The 20,538-nt window shown below is 53.6% G+C and overlaps 1 protein-coding gene and 1 long non-coding RNA gene across 3 annotated transcripts in view; both read right to left on the bottom strand.

Annotated features, from left to right (window-relative positions):
- Nucleotides 1-20,538, bottom strand: part of ATP11A (ATPase phospholipid transporting 11A) — a 103,680-nt gene that overhangs the window by 79,900 nt on the left and 3,242 nt on the right. The window lies entirely within an intron of this gene.
- Nucleotides 742-8,701, bottom strand: LOC133258632 (uncharacterized). 2 transcript variants are annotated; one of them, XR_009740121.1, is made up of 2 exons: nt 7,632-8,701; nt 742-2,656 (listed from the first exon to the last, which is right to left on the bottom strand). It is a non-coding gene; the product is annotated as an uncharacterized LOC133258632 (long non-coding RNA). The 2 variants fall into 2 exon arrangements; XR_009740120.1 differs by having other exon boundaries at nt 8,063-8,701.

The following is a 20,538-nucleotide window of genomic DNA, read 5'->3' as shown; positions in this document are numbered from 1 at the left end:
GAACGGGCTGCATTCTGGAACGCTCTGCGGGGCCGGAGAACAGGCTGGCCGAGTGCAGGAGCCCACCTCCACCCCCACGAACTGGGCCCAGACTGTCTGAGCTCCTTCGCCAGAGCCGCCCTGTGTCCTAACTTCACACAGAGGAGAAAACTGCCCGCACCTTGTCTCTGAGGTTCTGAAACAGGCTGAGCACGGACTCCCAAGGGTGGAAGCGGGGTGGAGGCCAAGCTCTCCACCAGGAGCGGTGTGGCTGGCCGGCAGGGAAGGGCCCTGACCGACCACAAGGCGCTGACCAGATGCCCACCCGGATGCCAGGAGGTGGCAGGAGCAGCAGGTGTGGCCGGAGAAGGACAGACAGACGCGGCTGGAAGCCTGGGGGAGGGGGCAGGGGGCGGGGAAAGGAGGGCGGAGGGTTCTGGAAACAAACCCACAGAGGCGGATTCGGCGGGCTTCTCTGTCCAGGCTCACACGCTTCAGGAGCCCCTGGAATTTCCTGGGTGGGGAGTGCCCTCTCACTCAGCCTCACCTCCTGAGGGGACTCAGGTGGGCCTGTGAGGACGAGGTTGGAGGCCCCACAGCACGCTGACCTCTGCGGAGGCTGGGGTGGGTGCTGGGCTCACTGAGACCCAGGGGGCAGCCCGGGCAGCTTCCCGGGGAGCGGGCACCTCAGGGCAGGGAGGGACCCCTGGGGATGCAGCAGAAAGCCTGAGCCCCAGTCCCCCAGATGCGGCTCCCACGGCCTAGGGCAGAGCTGTGTCTTTTATAAAAACTGGAACTGTGCAGGCTGCACTTTCACAGTGAGTTTGGGAGTCGCTCGGGGCTGCCCTGGTGGCTCAGCTGGTAAGGAATCCACCTGCAATGAGGGGGACCTGGGTTCGATCCCTGGCTTGGGAAGATCCCCTGGAGGAGGGCATGGCTCCCCACTCCAGTATTCTGGCCTGGAGAATTCCATGGACTGTATAGCCCATGGGGTCACAAAGAGTCGGACAGGACTGAGCGACTTTCTAACACACGGCTGAACGCTGGAACCCGAGGGTGGTGAGGATGGCGCCCACGGCAGGGCCCAGGGCCTGGGGCCGCCGCGGCCCAGAGTCCTGACCCCGGGTCGGGACCCCACTGGGGTCGGGGAACCGGCTCAGAACTCGCTCCCCAGGTGTGGCACCAGCTGTGTGACCTGGGCGTGCAGCCAGTCTCTCCCCCCTCCTCACGTGAAAACTGGGTCACACCTTGGCCACGACACGCTTGTCGTCGTCTTAAGCGGCACCTGTAGGCCTGATGTCCTGGGCGCCAGAGGCCCGGGTCCCGCAGGCTCAGGACGCCGTGGTCTGGGGCGGGGGCCAGGTCACGTCTGTCTGCCGCCATCACTTGTCCAACAGTTCCCCGCACTCCAGACCGCGGGTCACACTGCCCAGGACTACTGAACCCAACTGAGTCAGACCTGCCCTGGAAGGTCAACCTGCAGCTCCTCTCAGGGAGGGGCTGCCTCTCCTGGGGTCCTCGGGACAGACTCCTCCCTCTGCTCATGCGAGCCTAACTCTGGGCAACAGCCTCTGGGGAGGGTCTGGAGACAGGGGACCCTGACCACAGCTAACCGGCCTCCTTGCAGCACTGGCCCTCCATGCCTCGCTCTCAGCTCACACTGCCTTCTGTCTGTGACCGCAGATCAGAATGGATTTACATTCTGCAGCAGCCGTGGGCCACGCGCTCCCGGGCCTGTGCAGGGTAGGGGGTAGGGGGCAGTGGGGGGTTCTCACTCATGGCCTGCACCTGCCTCTCTGCTGGCCCCCCCAGGGACGGTAAACGCATTGCAGGATGCTCGGGACGGTGGGGGGGGGGCCTCTTTATCAGACCACAGAGCAGCCGCAGCGCAGGCAGGAAGCTCGTCTCGTCACACTAGGACCTCTCCCCTCCCACCAAGTGTCTCCTCTCAGTAATAGCAGAAAATGTCCTGAGCTCTGCTGCTTGTTTTAACTTGCCTTAACGGCAAAAGCTTTATACTTTTCTTCAGATTACAAAAGCAATACATGATCAGTATAAAACTTTTTAGCACAAGACAAACAGATGAAAATAACAATAACCCACAACCTTGACATCCAGAGGTAATCACTAGTTAACACTTCTTTGTATGCTTTTCCACATTTTTTCTATGCATATATTTATATGAATCCATTTGTATGAATTTGTATTTATATGAATACAAAGGCATATGTACGAAAAACAGGATCGTGTCAGATGCAGTTTGTAACGTGCTTTTTCCACCTAATACAGTATGAACTTCTTTTCACATCAATAAGCCTGAATCTACATCCTCTCGCTAAAGGTCTGCACTGTACTCCTTTGCACAAACTGTCAGTAATGTACCGGTTCACAGAGTGAAGCTGCTTTCTTTACTGCAGTCAACAACGCTGCAGGGAACGTTTCATTTTTGTTTTATTTTGAAGTACTGCTATACAGTATTATATAGGTTATAGGTGCGTAACACAGGGATTCACGACTTTAAAGGCTGTCCTCCACCTGTAGTTACTGTATTATAGGTGCGTAACACAGGGATTCACGATTTTAAAGGCTGTCCTCCACCTGCAGTTACTGTAAACGAGGGAACACTTTCGTCTGGCCATCTTTGCGCATGTGGACCATCAGTTCCTGGGGCGAATTCCTAAAGGTGGAATGGAAATGTTTATTCTGCATCAAGAATAAATAAGATTATTCCTACAGCCTACATGTTAATTAATCTCTGACATTTTAATAGTGTTTCAAGACAAAGTAATAAATGGGATAATTTTATACTTAAAAAAAAGGACAGACTTTTATATTTATTTGCGTTTTCAAATTGCCTCTCTCCAAGTTTAAACACCTGGGGCAGAGGATCACTGAATTATCTGGTGCATCAGGAGGACAGACCTTGGCCACAGGCCTCTGGGCCCCGCCAATCACGTGACAAGACGCGGCCCACAATGTTCAATTATAACACATTTGTAGTCAGATCAGGCTTGGGCTGTCAACACAAGTCTTTTCTGTTAAAACCAACAGCAATGTTTTAAGCCTCCCTCGGCCCTTAATATTCATTCTGTTCTAAAACACTGGCCTTTGAGCCACCTGTGCTCAAGGGCTAAGTGCTGACTCAAAGCCCACCAGACGGTCCCCAGACAACCTCCTTGGAGAAGCTTCCAAGAACCTAATTGGGGGGCTCCTCTTTCTCCGACTCCCCGCTCCCCAGAGCCCAGCACACACAGTGTGAAGGTGGGACCCCGCTGAAGGCTCTGTCACCCCTGAGATTTCAAAGGACAGTTGCAGCTATATTTCTGGTTAGTTGTGCAGACCGTGTGTAAAGTTATAAAACTGTTAACTGGAAAAGCTGAGTTCGAGTTGGCTAAGAAAATTTTATCAGCAAAAATAAAAAACAGAATGAACATCATTAGTGGAAAATTAATTTAACATTCTTAAAGCTGCAAAAAAAAAAAATCCAGATACTTTATTTCCATTGCTTTTATCTCTTTTTCCAACAGCAAAGCAATGAGTGCTTCTTACAGAAAAGGTGGAAATAGAGACAGGCAAGGAGGGTCTCATGCAGGGAGCGGGATGCAGGCAGCCCTGTTCTAACGCACACACAGCGCTCAGCTTTTAAGGGCAGTGTATAATGTCCTGTTTTCTCACCTACCACCACAGTTAGTGAATTCAATACCATCAGATTTGAGGAAATAGGACTGCCGTTACAAGCAGTACAGAGAAGTTGAAACGAAGTAACACAACAAACCCCTAAACCTGTAACACTTCAGTAGCACAGTGACACCTGTAATGCACACACCAGCTGGCCCGCACCGTAACGTCTGTGACACACAGCAGCGTCGGCACTGCACAGCAGCGTGAAGGCCGCAACCTGGGGTATTTACTCTCAACCCAAGTCCGTATGGTTGTTAAAATGTTTTCTAAATCTGTGTTTTCCAAAGAAACCTGCGGGTCCTCTTGGGCCACGGCCCACCTAAACCCTGTGATGGGCAGCCCTGTCTGCTTTGAGCCCAATCGTGCATTCTGAAATAAAATCGGATACGACTCAGGAGTAAAAATTGAGTCTTCGAGCTGTGAAATGTCACGGACCTATTTCACCAGCTTTTAGGTGAGGCCATAATTTGCACCTGACGTTCTGTCCTGCTCATTCTGCTAAGACTTGAAAAAATCTCTCCACGAGCAGGAGGATCTCTGCTCTCTGCTCTTGGTCCCCGTTCCTGTGGAAGCCGCAGCAGAGAGCTCTCACCTCCTCGCTCTCAGAACAGCCTGAGCCCCCAAGTCGCCCCAGGCCCACTACCCCCGTGCAGGGCGCCAAGCCCAGGCTTGTGTGTTCATGGACCTGAGTGCAGAAGGCACGGGGCTCAGGCAGGTGCCCCAGCCACCTTGCTTGAAACTACGGTTTCTGCTCTTTGATGCATCCCCCATGCAGCCCCCTCTGAAGCAGAAAGAGGAGGGCAGTCTGGAAGGGGAGCCAGGCCAGCCCCAGCTCTGCTCCTTCTTCCGGTCACCCACACCCTGCAGGGACTTAGAGGTGGGGCTGGGGGTCCTCCCAGAGGCGGAAAAAGTGCCCCTGGCATTTCCTCCAGCTGAGATGGAGACGTCTCTGGTGGAACCCAGAAAGTGCCCCCTGAGGATCCAGGATGAGGGCAGAGGTGGGAGAGAGAAGACCCAGCCTGTCTCGCAGGAAGAAAGGCAGGTGGGGGACAGTGAGAGGCAGGACGGCAGGAGAAGCCCCGGGGGGAACAGAGGGGATGGAGCCCCTGGTCAGCTGGCGGCTGCATTCCTGGCCTTCCTGGCCTCAATTGGGGACACCTAACCTGGTATCTGGTTTCCTTTCATCCTTATCAACAGTTAGCTGTCAGCAGAAGATTAAATGGCCAGAACGTGATCTTACCACAAACAAAATGGGAATAAAATTTCCATTCTGCCTGGAACAACAGCGGCCTTGAGAAGCCACAGCTTAAACAAGAATCAGAAACCCACAAGATCACGTAAGACTCAACGCTGCCATTCACATGGCGCACGGCTCCTTTCTATCTGAATGTGCTCAATAACAAGGATTCTTACATCCGTAAGAACTAGGAAGAAAAAAAAATCATCCCACAAAGACCCATAGAGCTTTATGTACTCTATTACGTAATGCCGTGTGGATGAATTTACAACTATCCCAGGTACGCAGAAATCCAACTGAACTTGTTTTAAACATTCACACCTCTGTTCACAGCAACCAAAGGCATCTTGTTTGGATATTCAAACACACGGCAACGGTAGGTCTATCTGGGCTCTGGGTTCCGGGAGCGGCTGCCAGAAAACCACCCACTTTCAGATAATCACGATTGTGTGATCACTGACCTAGAGCCAGACATCCTGGAATGTGAAGTCAAGTGGGCCTTAAGAAGCACCACTCTGAACAAAGCTAGTGGAGGTGATGGAATTCCAGTTGAGCTATTTCAAATCCTGAAAGACGACGCTATGAAACTGCTGTACTCAATATGCCAGCAAATTTGGAAAACTCAGCAGTGGCCACAGGACTGGAAAAGGTCAGTTTTCATTCCAATCCCCAAGAAAGGCAATGCCAAAGAATGCTCAAACTACCGCACAATTACACTCATCTCACACGCTAGTAAAGCAATGCTGAAAATTCTCCAAGCCAGGCTTCAGCAATACGTGAACCGTGAACTTCCAGATGTTCAAGCTGGTTTTAGAAAAGGCAGAGGAACCAGAGATCAAATTGCCAACATCCGCTGCATCATGGAAAAAGCAAGAGAGTTCCAGAAAAACATCTATTTCTGCTTTATTGACTATGCCTAAGCCTTTGACTGTGTGGATCACAATAAATTGAGGAAAATTCTGAAAGAGATGGGAATACCAGACCACCTGACATGGCCCCTGAGAAATCTGTATGCAGGTCAGGAAGTAACAGTTAGAACTGGACATGGAACAGACTGGTTCCAAATAGGAAAAGGAGTACATCAAGGCTGTATACTGTAACCCTGCTTATTTAACTTATATGCAGAGTACATCATGAGAAACGCTGGGCTGGAAGAAGCACAAGCTGGAATCAAGATTGCCGGGAGAAATATCAATAACCTCAGACATGCAGATGACACCACCCTTATGGCAGAAAGTGAAGAACTAAAGAGCCTCTTGATGAAAGTGAAAGAGGAGAGTGAAAAAATTGGCTTAAAGCTCAACATTCAGAAAACTAAGATCATGGCATCCAGCCCCATCACTTCATGGCAAATAGATGGGGAAACAGTAGAAACAGTGTCAGACTTTATTTTGGGGGGCTCCAAAATCACTGTAGATGGTGATTGCAGCCATGAAATTAAAAGACGCTTACTCCTTGGAAAGAAAGTTATGACCAACCTAGACAGCATATTAAAAAGCAGAGACATTCAACATTCAGAAAACTAAGATCATGGCATCCAGCCCCATCACTTCATGGCAAATAGATGGGGAAACAGTAGAAACAGTGTCAGACTTTATTTTGGGGGGCTCCAAAATCACTGTAGATGGTGATTGCAGCCATGAAATTAAAAGACGCTTACTCCTTGGAAAGAAAGTTATGACCAACCTAGACAGCATATTAAAAAGCAGAGACATCACTTTGCCAACAAAGGTCCATCTAGTCAAGGCTATGGTTTGTCCAGTCGTCATGTATGGATGTGAGAGTTGGACCATAAAGAAAGCTGAGCACTGAAGAAGTGATGCTTTTGAACTGTGGTGTTGGAGAAGACTCTTGAGAGTCCCTTGGACTGCAAGGAGATCCAACCAGTCCATCCTAAAAGAGATCAGTCCTGACTGTTCATCGCAAGGACTGATGCTGAAGCTGAAGCTCAAATCCTTTGGCCACCTGATGCAAAAAGCTGACTCATTTGAAAAGCCCCTGATGCTGGGAAAGATTGAAGGCGGGAGGAGAAGGGGACGGCAGAATGAGATGGTTGGATAGAATCACCGACTCAGTAGACATGAGTTTCAGTAAGCTCTAGGAGTTGGTGATGGACAGGGAGGCCTGGCGTGCTGTGATCCATGGGGTCGCAAAGAGTCAGACACCGCTGAGCGACTGAACTGAACTGCTGAACTTAGCCCTTTCTGGGTGTGGGTTCGGCCCTGGGCCTCGGAGGGCCTCCATGTGGTTCTGTTCAGCAGATATAAGGGCAGGTGGGCCCTCCGCCCAGCCCCGCTGAGCTCTGCCGCTAGCCAGCACCACTCACTCAGCACTGCCCGGGTGTGGGGGAAGTGGGGCCAGGGCACCTGAGACCCCAAGGAGCGGCAGCGACGGCAGCAGGAGCAGACTCTGGGCCTCATCCGGCCCTGGCCTGACAACTGACGTCACCACCAGTCGTCTCCCGTGGACTGTGCTGGCCGCCTGAGAACCAGCCCCTCCGTCTCCCCTCTCATTAAAGACCTAACACCCGGTGCCCCACCCACATAGAGAAAGCCAGCCGCAGATCCCAGGGGTCAGAACCCGCCTGAGACAGCAGAGGCCGCCGCCCACGGGCCAGGGGCCCCGCGCCACCCCCAGAGCAGGGCTGGGCCCCTTGCTCCCAGAGCTCCGTCTATCCCCCCATCACAACCCGTCCTCTGGGGGCGCTGCGCCTGCCTCCCCCTGTTTACTCCACCGGCTGGAGAGCCGTGCGTGTGTGTGTACATGTGAACCACGCTTATGAGCGAGGACATGGACTCCAGGGGCGTGTGGATGGCGTCCCCGGCCGCAGAGTGACATGTGGATTTTACACGCTGGAGGCCTCGTCCTGGCCTTGAAGCCAGAATCCAGGATCTACTGAGAAGGTGGCTTTGTAGAAGGGTCCCGGGGCCAGCGCCTGGACCGTCACTTCCCAGGCCTGCATGTCTGTGCATAAAGTCTTCTCAGCACTTCGCTGGCTATAGGCCTAGAGGTGGTCAACCCGTGGCTGGAATGAACATGCTTGATGCTGGGCGGGTGGTAGGCTGGGGTCTATGTCCCGACCCCCGGGTCCTCCCACGTCCCCGTCCCCCGCAGGGCCAGCGAACCCAGGGAGCTGGCAGTGGGCAGCTTGGGCCAGCACAGGACCTGCCATGGGTCCACGCGGGCTGCAGCCTTTATCCAGGTCAAGACGTGAACCAAACTGCCCTTTCCTCGGGCACTGGTGGGAAGTCAGTCATCAGCCGACAAAGTGCAGAAGGCGCCTGACCCGTCTGCAGCGAGGCTGGGCCAAAAAAGAGAAAGACCAGTGCCGGCCGGCGACCACGTCCCGGCGGAGCACAGGCCTCTGTGGGGACGAGCCTCCACCGACCCCAGCCCTGACGCCCCTGCGAGGTGCGCCGGTAACGGGATGAGAGAAGCCACGCCCCCAGCCCTGCCGCCCCTGCCACGTGCTCAGGTAACGCCTGAGGGAGGCCACGCCCCCCGCCCTGACGCCCCTGCCACGTGCTCGGGTAACGGCTGAGGGAGGCCACGCCCCCAGCCCTGACGCCCCTGACACGGGCACAGGTAATGGCTGAGGGAGGCCACGCCCCCCGCCCTGACGCCCCTGCCACGTGCTCGGGTAATGGCTGTGGGAGGCCACGCCCCCAGCCCTGACGCCCCTGCCACGTGCTCGGGTAACGCCTGAGGGAGGCCACGCCCCCAGCCCTGACGCCCCTGCCACGTGCTCAGGTAACGCCTGAGGGAGGCCACGCCCCCAGCCCTGACGCCCCTGCCACGTGCTCGGGTAACGGCTGAGGAGGCCCGCCCCAGCCCTGACGCCCCTGCCACGTGCTCAGGTAACGCCTGAGGGAGGCCACGCCCCCAGCCCTGACGCCCCTGCCACGTGCTCGGGTAACGGCTGAGGGAGGCCACGCCCCCAGCCCTGACGCCCCTGCCACGTGCTCAGGTAACGCCTGAGGGAGGCCACGCCCCCAGCCCTGACGCCCCTGCCACGTGCTCGGGTAACGGCTGAGGGAGGCCACGCGGCCGTCTTCAGGAAGCCGACGCCGGAGCTCGCCGAGGACGCGCACCGCACTCTCTCATCTTTACTCTTCAGCCAGCTCTTCCGAGGACCACAACGCCCAACCGGGGCACCTCGCCGGCTCCTGACAGCCGCGGCTTTTAACGAGCCACACTGTTTAAGAGACAGAAGTGTTCAACTTTACAACGTCGTTTCTTGTTAATCAATTAAGTACTTAATAAGAACGGGGCTTCGTGCTTTTGAAACCATGCTGCTGTCTAAAAAGTGGCACAGCAATTTATGAAACCAAACAATTTCAATTTAAGAACAACAACAAAAAAACGTCGTATCACCTTTGGAGCAGAAATAACAGGAAACCGCTTGTCACAGACCCAACACTTTTACAGAAAAAAATTCCTCAAATTTAAGTTTCATCCATTTCTTAATCTTTTTTTTTTTAGATAGTAAAAGAATAAACATTATAGATAAACTCAAAACAGAAACTTTATCTGATCCAGTCAATCAACAGACTGTAGTTTCTGGAAGAAAATTTCTCATAAAGTGCTATAATTCCTATTATCAATGCACTTAGGAGAAAAGCATATGGCTTTCTAACACCATTAAACAAACATCATTATGAGCTACACTATTTGAGTGTACTGCCAACTAGATATAACTCTTAGTTATGAGATATTCTGTCTCATTACAGAATTACTTGTTTAATGACAAGTATCAGGTTTTCTTCTCTGGAGCAATAATCACCACTCGCTGTTCTCAACAAATACATATTAAGCAAAACATAAAGCCCAAATGAATCCTCACATTCAAGTACTTAAATTTTAATAAAGCTTACCATCACCAATTATTTAAAAGAAAAAAGAAAAAAAACCCTCCTGCCAAGGGTACATTTTCCATTAAAATTTAATCAATGCTTAGGTTTCAATAAGTCTTCCCATGACCCTGATAAGATCTTTTTCATTGATTAAAAAAAAAAAAATGCTTCCAAAAAAGCGAGATAAACAGTATCAAATGTAGAATAAACTACTTAAAACAGCCCGTAAATCAGTTTGTATTTAGGAAGATGAAAAAGTTTTAGAAACAGATGGTGATGATAACTATGCAAATGTAACTTAAAGCCAATGGATTATATTATGCGCCTATCTGGAAATGGTTTAAATGGTAAATCTTATGTATATTTTACCACAATAAAAAAAAAAAAACTGCCCATAAACCAACCTACGGTACATTCACTCACTAGGTCAATGCATCTTTGTAATGTTACAACCATCCTAATTTATTATGTCACATCTTCATTTTGCCATGTAATTCCTTTTTTATACTTTTATTGGAATATACAGTTGATTTACAACATTGTGTTAGTTTCGAGGGTGAGCAAAGTGCGTCTGTTGTGCATACACACGCAGCCGCTCTTTTCACATTCTTTCCCCTGCAGGTCCTTACAGAGTATTGAGTACAGCTCCTTGTGCTTTACAGCCGGTCCTGATGATTTTAAACCAAATTTAAACCTTTATCACAGGTAACATACATACTCCATGTTTTAAGTAATGGAATTTTAGGGGCGGCCACGTGGCCCTACTGTATAATGTGACCGTAACACACCATTTCTGCCACACCGCCCCCACTGTCCACTGAGGCCTGCTGCGCTGGGCTGGCCTCTGGCCTCCGTGGACCCCCAGCCCTGTAATTCTGGGGCCCAGAGCCACCCCGTCCCCCCAGATCTGGACCCCAAGCCCTGTGATTCCCGGGCCCGGAGCCGCCCCGTCCCCCCAGATCTGGACCCCCAGCCCTGTGACTCCGGGGCCCGGGGCCACCCCGTCCCCCCAGACCTGGACCCCCAGCCCTGTGATTCCCGGGCCCAGAGCCGCCCCGTCCCCCCAGATCTGGACCCCCAGCCCTGTGATTCCGGGGCCCGGAGCCACCCCGTCCCCCCAGACCCGGCTCCTGTCACCTCCCCTTCCTTCCCACTGCCCGTCTCCTTCTCATCCCCAGCCCTGCCCGACACGCAGCCAGCCTACTGCGTGCCTATTTGCCGTCTTCGCCCTCCACAGTGTCCCCTGTGCATACAGCGAGTGTCAACAACCATCTGGTGAACAGCAATGCTGAGCACCTAGTGTGCACTGAGCTCGTCACACGCCTCCCCCTGCTAGAATCCGCAGGCTTGCCCCCCACCTGAGCTTCAATGTCAGAAAAACAGTGGGAAGAGCTGGACAGTATCAGACGTGAGGACACACGCAGACTCTAACCACAGGACGGTCACCCCAGCTTTCTAACACATACACTGCCTTCAGGTGCCTCCCCAAGTCAAAAAGTGCGCGGACACACCTCACGGTTATCTACGACTTTAATGGCTTATCTATTCGATCCAAATCAAAATGACTATTTCCAAACACTTCCTAAAGAGAAAAGGGAAGTTAAATCACTCCACGTGCATGCAAGTGGTCCGTCCCTTTCAGATCCTTTACATGAAAAGGATGGACAAATCCAGGCCTGCCTTACCTTCAGATCACTTATCTCCTGCACCAATAATCGCCCCATCACTTTGTTCCAGGGAATAATAACTTTAATTCCATGATTTAAAAACTCATGTTTTCTGGGCAGGACACTGAGGCCCTCCTGAAAAATCACACAGAAATCCAGATGACGCTCCCATGGCAGAACTTCATTGTCCCTAATCCTTTGCTGAAAATAGGCTGGAGGAAATCCTCTTTTCTCTGAAGGAGGGAGATTACGTAACAGATGACCAGCCTAGCCGCCTCCTTTCATGACAGCGGGGTCTGTCCGGAGCAGGTGGGAGGAACAAGGCCGGCACCCAGGGCAGGGGCAGACACACTCGGCCTGGAAATAAACTTGATCTTGAGGGGCAGGTTCCATCAACTGAACAGACAGTTCAGAGAAGACAGAGGGGGCGCTCCCCCAACCCCGGGTCCTGTGGCTTTGACAAGGGCCCCGGCATCAGACAGACAGGGCCAGCCCCCAGCACCAGAGGCCGGGCCAGCTCCCCACCGTATCAGGGTCTCTTCCGACAGGGCTGTGTAACAGCCTGAGCAAGTTTTTAATGAGAACCAGGCTGCGATTACAGGGAGACCTAGGAAGGAAAGCTCCTCAGCGCTGGCTTGGGAACTCTCAGGTCACCACGAAAGCCCAGCATGCGTGGGCAGCAGGGTGACCCCACATTCTGGACCCACAGAGAAGTCACGTCCCTGTCACCCTAGCGACAGCTTGGGGTCACCTTCCCACCCCGTTTCGATTCTGCTGGAGGTGAGGAGGCTGCCCTGCACAGAGCAGGCCGACAGCACGGCCCCTAAAGCTGATCCCATTGACTCGGGGACCGGCCACTTCCCAGCCCCCTCCGCCCAATCCAGTTACGTGGGGGACATCTGTCCGGTCAACGAGACAGACGCTGCGGATTTAGTCCTAACAAACCCAGACGACACTTGACACCAACCACCACTCTGCTTCCAAGCCTCCTAGCTAGTGCTAGAGTGTGCTCAGTTGCTCAGTTTCGTCCGACTCTGTGTGACCCCACGGACTGTACCCACCAGGCTCCTCCGTCCACAGGATTCTCCAGGGAAGAATACTGGAGTGGGTTGTCGTTTCCACCTCCAGGGACGAGAACATAAACCCAGGTGCAAGAATTTCACCGTCTAAAGGTGCTGAAATCACAGAGTCTGTTCTCTTATCACTGTGAAACTATGTGAAAAATCAACAGCAAAAGATATTTTAAAATAACCCACGTGTTTTCAAGTGCAGTGTGACACTTACCAAGAGCGGTCTTTGACTTAGCCACTGAAAGACTCAATAAAGTTAGAAGACCAAAAAATCCAAGCCTCCCACAGTAAAAAGGCAAAGAGAAAGACAGGAACACACAGGCCCTTGACGGATCAGCGCTCGGACGGTGGGCACCGTGGTCTCTCAGCGCTAACAACGGCCAAAACCCGCTCCACAGCCCAGAAGAGTGACCGTTCCTGCTGCACCTCTACTCTGTTAGCCCCAGATTCTGGGAATGCTTCTTTTGGTTTGATAAAACAGTCAACAGTCAATGCACTTTTTCAAACTGCCTCCTTTGTGGTTCTCTACCTGTGTGAGTACTGACAATCTGAATCGCACCAAGTTGAACAGTATTCAGCCACAAACGGAACTGTGCCCCCTGAACCGCTAACCCCCACCGTGACTGTGGGTGGAGACGGGACCTGGGGAAGCCGTGGAGATGAAACGCGGGCGTAAGGGTGGTGCTGTCCCTGACGGGACCGTGTCCTCGCAGGACGAGGGACAGAGATCATTCACTCTGCCCCCCACCCCAGGAGCAGCCGCCTGAGGCCAGGAGAAGGCAGCCGTCTGGCCTCACCGGACGCGCCTGCCAGCCCTGGGCCGCACTTGCAGCCCCAAGCCTGAGAAACCGGGCTCCGCTGTGGCCCCAGCCCCACACCAGGACAAGCACGGACCCATCACAGCTTCGTGTTTTAGATGCCGGCGCTAAACCCACCACCACCGAGGTTCACGGACCCGCCACGAGCATCTTAGAACCACCCCGGAATCGAGGCCAGCTTTTCACCCGAGGACGCCGCCTTCCTCAGCCACATTCTCAGCCTCCACATCCTCAACGACCAGACGTGTGTTGACATGACGCACATCTCAGGCGGGCCTCCAACCTCAGACCAGGACAGAGGCGTGGAGGAGAAAGGACACTAGGTGGGCAAAGCAAAGGCCCGCCGCCGTCCACGTGGCAGGGAGCCCCTCAGCCATGTGGATGGCGGGGTGGCCGGCTACCCCTGGGGCGCGGCCAAGAGCAGCGGGCTGGATGACCCAGGCCCCCCCGTCTGCTGTGCTCGCAGGAGTGTCCACGAGCCCCACAGAAACTCACCAGCAGCCTACGCATCTTCCTAGGCCACAGGCTCCTGGGTGCCTGCAGCCACACCCAGGCCGGCATGGGAGGGGGTCCTGGAACAGACGCAGGCCTCCCCTGGCAGGTAAGAGGGGAGGGAAACGGAAGCCAGCCTCGTGCGTCCCGATGAGGCGCCAGGAACCCCAGCCTTGCCCCGTCACAGAGCCCGCGAGGCAGGCGCAGGGTCAGCACGGCAGAAGCAAAGTGACCGGAAGTCAGCAGCATCTTGCCCGAGCCACCCACCTCGGTTAACATGTTCTCGGTTAACATGTTTTACCCGCAAAACACACACAGCAGAGGCGCAGACTCCCCCGACAGCTGCGGCTAGCTGGTGCGTCGTGTGGGGGCAGACTGCGGCTGGATGACGCGGACACACAGCTGTCCCCCAGGAAAACCGGCTCCTTCCACCGCCTACGTCCAAACCTTGTCAGACACTCCCCGGGGGTGCGTGGACTCTGAAACCCACCAAAGGCAAAACAAAACCACAGAGAAACAGGAAACATCTTGCCCACAGAAGCTCAGGAGGGTGGGAGGCAGTTAAACGTTTGCAGAGCGAGAACTTGGAAATGGATCCATCTGGACGAGCTCTATCCTGAGAGGGTGACTGACAGACACCCAGACAGCAGGACGGCGGGGCACGTACGTGTGAATGTTACCAGCACAGTCCTCTCGAGAGGAGGGGGCCCGGAGGCAGTGAGTTTCCTCCGTCTCCACTTAAAAAGGTAGGGAAAGTACGTGCAGGGTTGGCTGGAAGAGGCAGCTGACGACTAAGCTGCCCACAGCGCTGCCCTGCTCTGGCCTGGCCTACGCCCAGGTGACGAAGGGACAGGCAAGGCAGGAGCGCAGAGCCCTCTCCGACTCGGCCACGGCGGGCTTCTCCGGTCCACACGCAGCATGAGTGAGCCTCCCGCCAGGGACACTGCTGGACCCGCTCCCCACCCAGCGTCAGCACACACACACCAGGGGACGCGGGGCCCGGGCTCCGCTCCCGACGGCCAGTCATCGGGTGCTTCTAACCCACTGACCGACGGACAAAGCTTGGTTTGGGCTCAGGGGTCCACCCCAACTGGAGAAGCCTGGACCCTCGGTAGACAGGGGTCGGGAGGCAGGGCAGCCGCAGGGCAGGGCGCCAAGCCCTCCATGAAGGGCAGCCACCCGGCGCCAGACGGCCAGGTCACACCTTTGTTCAAACAGTGGGGAAATCTGGGCACTCGGGGACAATTGTGTTCAGTCACTCAGGCGTGTCCGAATCTTTGTGACCCCAAGCACTGCAGCCGCCAGTCCTCTGTCCACAGGATTTCCCAGGCAAGGATACTGGAGTGGGTTGCCATTTCCTTCTCCACGGAGTCTCCTGTGTTATCAGGCGGAATCTTTACCCCCAGGACACAATCAGCCGCGTTTAAATGTTGGCCATAAACTCAGGCAGTTCTGAAGCCACAGAGTGTCTGATGCAACCGTATCAGAGGGCCAGTTCCCCTCCTGTTTTCAGACAAGGTTCTCAGCGTTCAGGAGACTAGCGGCACTGGGGACCCGCCCCCCCCTCCCCCGCCCTGCCCAGAAAATAGAAAGCGTTTGAGCCAAAGGCTCTGCACTGTGTGCTCCAGGACCCCCAGGGGGCCAGGTAAGAATGCCCATTCACAACCAGACCCCAGCAGAGGGTCCTTGCCAGGCGGGGGTCCGAGGGGTGGATGCGAGGAAAAGAGGGGGCAAGTCCTGGGGTCCCTGTGGGCGGAGGATCAGCCGTGAGGACAGAAAGAACCACAGACAGAGAGTGGGGGAAGCTCCCGGGGTCAGGAAGCCCCTCCAGATGCGAGGGGACCCTGGGCTGTGACCCTGGGGAGGTCACTTCCTCCCCGGGGGTTTATCAGGAGAGGGGCAGGACCACACACCTCCCTGGCCTCCTCCTCACTGTTCTGAGAAACTACCAGGGAAGGAGACTCCAAAGGTGTGAAATGGCCTCAACAAGACGTTCAAAGCCTGTCCTTAACCCATTCAGGTCCTTGCAAGCACCTGAGCACCCAAGGGCGCACCTTCGAGGGTCTTAGCAACAGCTGTGGTGAGAGGCGGAACTGACCACTGGACAGAGGTTTATGAGCTGTCCGGGCCCCAGGGGGGGGTCTGCAGCCGCGGCCATGGGGGCACCCAGGCCTCCCAGCAGGGCACTGACGGGGAGGACAGGACACCAGCCCCAAGCAAAGGGCCTGCCGACCGGCTCAGCCCCCTCTCTGCCTGGACCCACCCGCCAGATATCACGGCTCAGAGGCCCGCAGCCTCCAGCCCCGGCACACTCGGACGGCACCCCAGGCCCTCCCTGCCTCCCAGCTGATCAGGGTGCATCAGGGAACACAAAACTACAAAGCCCAGAAGGAACTTCTGGGGCCCTCGGGCTACAGATCCTTTCTGCATCCCATGCTGCTTCTTATTTGAGGGAACACTGTTTTGCCCCCATGACCTTCCCTGAAGAACCAAAGGGCAGACTCATCAGGGCAGGGAGTGGGTGCAGAGACCAGGGAGGGGCTGTCAGGATATAGCCTGGGGCCAGGCCAGTGCCCTTGAGGCTCACCCACAGCAAGTTCTTAGTCCTTCTTCGGAACTAAGACCCCACCCGGGTGGGGGAAGGTCACGGGCTGAGCACAGATTCCAGAGCACCGCCCTGTCACGAGCCACCAGGCCTTAGGAAGAAAGTCAACCACCGTGCGGCCCCCACCCCCACATTCCGCCTTTACAGTCTCTCTGAGCACCATCAAGGAGGTCAGCTTTTCTGAGCACGAGCTGCCCCTCCCTGCTTGGCCCCACCATCAACCTTTCTTGGCTTGTCTGACCTTCACGACCTCACCTGGTGTCAGGCAGAGACCCTGTGTGTGGCTGAGGTTGGGGGTGAGGGCAGAAGGGGGACCCCCGGTGGGCCGCCTCGGGCTGAGCGCCCACGGGCTGACACACGGGCGCTGCGGGAGGAAGGAGGCAGGCCTGGGAGTCCCCGGAGGACACAGACGTGGGGACGCAGGCAGGGGCCGTGGGGTCAAGGAAGTCTGCTTTAAAAAGGGGCAACTGAAAGGCACGACGGAGTGTCACGGGGCTGGTGATGCCGCTGCAGAAGGGAGGTGTGCAGGCTCAGGGCAAAGGGGGACGGGCGGGGGCCCGGAACACAAGCTGCAGCTTTCCAGACCAGGTCACCGCCCCAAACCAGGAGGGCGCCCACAGCAGCTGCAGGGTGGGCCTCCTCCCTGGGGACCGCCGTTCACCACCAAGTTGGGGGGCCACCACCCTCCACACCGTCCACTCGGGGAGGCCGAAGGGGACGCAGTCCCGCGGAGGAGCTGGGGCTGCCAGCGGCGTCAGACCCTTGACAGAGCACGTCCCTGGGCCGCAGGGCACTCCAGTGGCCCCCCGATCCTGACGGTGCTCCCCCCGCAAGGAAACCACATCAAGGGGGTCCCTTTCAAGCGGGAAGATGCCCATGGTCTCAGTCAAAGGCCTGAGCCAGGTCTCCACCTGCACCTGTGAGCCTCCGATGCTGAACTTTGACCTCCACAAACAACTGTGTTTGTTTTTTTTTTCATATACCAGAATCCAAGTAAAAGCAATCCCTTGTTCAAGCCTGTTGAATTTCTATGGACGTAAAAAATGGCTTTTTATTGATTTTCCTTGCAAATAAATAGCATTTCTGCCTACATTTAACTTGGTTAAAAAAGCATTTGAGTCTGGGACCTGGGCATCTGCACTCTGACTGCCCCGCACGAGGATCAGCATGTGTCCAGGCTCCAGCGCCCAGCACAGCCGTAAACAGAGGCCTCCCCACGGAGCCAGCGGCAGCTCAGGGGCTTCCAAGCCATTCCAGGCAACTGCGGACTGAGGTTGGCGTGCTCGCCCCTAGAGATTCTGCAGCAAAACCCAGTCAGCTAAACTCCCTCCCCTCCCCCAGGTTATTAAATCTGCCCTCAGGCAGGAAAGCAAGCACATCAAGATGACTTGTCCCAAACAGGCAGACAATGGGAGGAATCTAACTTAATAGCCAGGACACAGGGGTTAAATTACACATCAGGCAGTTGCTTCGAAAGGCGTGTTCCAACACTGAACACTGCAGCACAGCCCTGCTCCGCAGGCGGGGCTGGCCGGCCTCGGGGTCACCAACTTCAAGCACTGAAGGCCTCGGGCGGTTCAGGTGGCCCACCTCAGCGTCCTGGGTGCAGACTCCCGGGTCTGAAGCACAGGAGGCCCCAGGGTGTCATGAGAAGCAGCCTTAGGAAGGCAGCTCCGAGGCAGGTGGCATTTAAAGCTTTTAAATCCAAGACTCATCAGATGAATGTCAGCCTTTAGAGCAGCAGCGGCCAACACTGACGTCCACGGCACAAGCCATTTGGTGGTCAAAAAAACCAAGAGCAGACCCACACACATGCAGATAAGTGGTGAATTTCTTACAAGTTTCAAAGCATTCTAATACAGCCATGCTTGAGGCTCTCCAGGGACCAGCGTTTATTTTTTCCTTATACAGAAAAATCTTAATGTAACCGTTTGTTTCAAAAACAGATCTACTCTCATTAAGGAAGTTTTGCCCATCTTAAAATTAAAAGGTAAGTAATACCCCAGAAAGCAAAAATTGTGAGACAGAAATAAGCAGAAACCTGGTCAAGCAGGTATCCAGGCTAAAGTACTGAAACCAAAGTCCAGGGACACAATGACGCCAGCGGCACAGTCAGACCTCCCGGCGGTGAGGCGTGGAGAGGAAGGGCCGCGTCATTCTGCAAGTAGACGTCACGGCAGGCTTTTCACTGGCCTGCAGTCTTCAGCACCCTTGTGTCCAGATGTCCTGAGTCCCCTCTGAGCCCACACACTGCTCCAGAGCAGGACGCCCACACTGACCAGCAGGTGACCCAGGGAGGTACTTGCCCTCTCCTGGCCAGTCACCAGGGACAGAGCTTTGCTAACAGCTATCAGCAACATGGACATCACCAGATGGTCAACACCGAAATCAGATTGATTATATTCTTTGCAGCCAAAGATGGAGAAGCTCTATACAGTCAACAAAAACAAGACCAGGAGCTGACTGTGGCTCAGACCATGAACTCCTTATTGCCAAATTCAGACTTAAATTGAAGAAGGTAGGGAAAACCACTAGACCATTCAGGTATGACCTAAATCAAATCCCTTATGATTATACAGTGGAAGTGAGAGATAGATTTAAGGGCCTAGATCTGATAGATAGAGTGCCTAATGAACTATGGAATGAGGTTCGTGACACTGTACAGGAGACAGGGATCAAGACCATCCCCAAGAAAAAGAAATGCAAAAAAGCAAAATGGCTGTCTGAGGAGGCCTTACAAATAGCTGTGAAAAGAAGAGAAGTGAAAAGCAAAAGAGAAAAGTAAAGATATAAGGATCTGAATGCAGAGTTCCAAAGAATAGCAAGAAGAGATAAGAAAGCCTTCCTCAGTGATCAATGCAAAGAAATAGAGGAAAAGAATAGAATGGGAAAGACTAGAGATCTCTTCAAGAAAATCAGAGATACCAAAGGAACATTTGATGCAAAGATAGGCTTGATAAAGGACACAAATGGTATGGACCTAACAGAAGCAGAAGATATTAAGAAGAGATGGCAAGAATACACAGAAGAACTGCACAAAAAAGATCTTCACGGCCTAGAGAATCACGATGGTGTGATCACTGACCTAGAGCCAGACATCCTGGAATGTGAAGTCAAGTGGGCCTTAGAAAGCATCACTATGAACAAAGCTAGTGGAGGTGACGGAATTCCAGTTGAGCTATTCCAAATCCTGAAAGATGAGGCTGTGAAAGTGCTGCACTCAATATACCAGCAAATTTGGAAAACTCAGCAGTGGCCACAGGACTGGAAAAGGTGTTTTAATTCCAATCCCAAAGAAAGGCAATCCCAAAGAATGCTCAAACTACCGCACAATTGCACTCATCTCACACGCCAGTAAAGTAATGCTCAAAATTCTCCAAGCTAGGCTTCAGCAATATGTGAACCGTGAACTTCCAGATGTTCAAGCTGGTTTTAGAAAAGGCAGAAGAACCAGAGATCAAATTGCCAACATCCGCTGGATCATGGAAAAAGCAAGAGAGTTCCAGAAAAACATCTATTTCTGCTTTATTGACTATGCCAAAGCCTTTGACTGCGTGGATCACAATAAACTGTGGAAAATTCTTAAAGAGATGGGAATACCAGACCACCTGATCTGCCTCTTGAGAAATTTGTATGCAGGTCAGGAAGCAACAGTTAGAACTGGACATGGAACAACAGACTGGTTCCAAATAGGAAAAGGAGTACGTCAAGGCTGTATATCGTCACCCTGTTTATTTAACTTATATGCAGAGTACATCATGAGAAACGCTGGACTGGAAGAAGCACAAGCTGGAATCAAGATTGCCGGGAGAAATATCAATAACCTCAGATATGCAGATGACACCACCCTTATGGCAGAAAGTGAAGAAGAACTAACCAGCCTCTTGATGAAAGTGAAAGTGGTGAGTGAAAAAGTTGGCTTAAAGCTCAACATTCAGAAAATGAAGATCATGGCATCCGGTCCCATCACTTCATGGCAAATAGATGGGGAAACAGTGGAAACAGTGTCAGACTTTATTTTTCTGGGCTCCAAAATCACTACAGATGGTGACTGCAGCCATGAAATTAAAAGACACTTACTCCTTGGAAGGGAAGTTATGACCAACTTAGATAGCATATTCAAAAGCAGAGACATT

The sequence above is a fragment of the Bos javanicus genome, chromosome 12 (genome assembly GCF_032452875.1).
Source record: "Bos javanicus breed banteng chromosome 12, ARS-OSU_banteng_1.0, whole genome shotgun sequence".
Lineage (NCBI taxonomy): Eukaryota > Metazoa > Chordata > Mammalia > Artiodactyla > Bovidae > Bos > Bos javanicus.
This window is presented reverse-complemented; position numbering and strand designations above follow the sequence as displayed.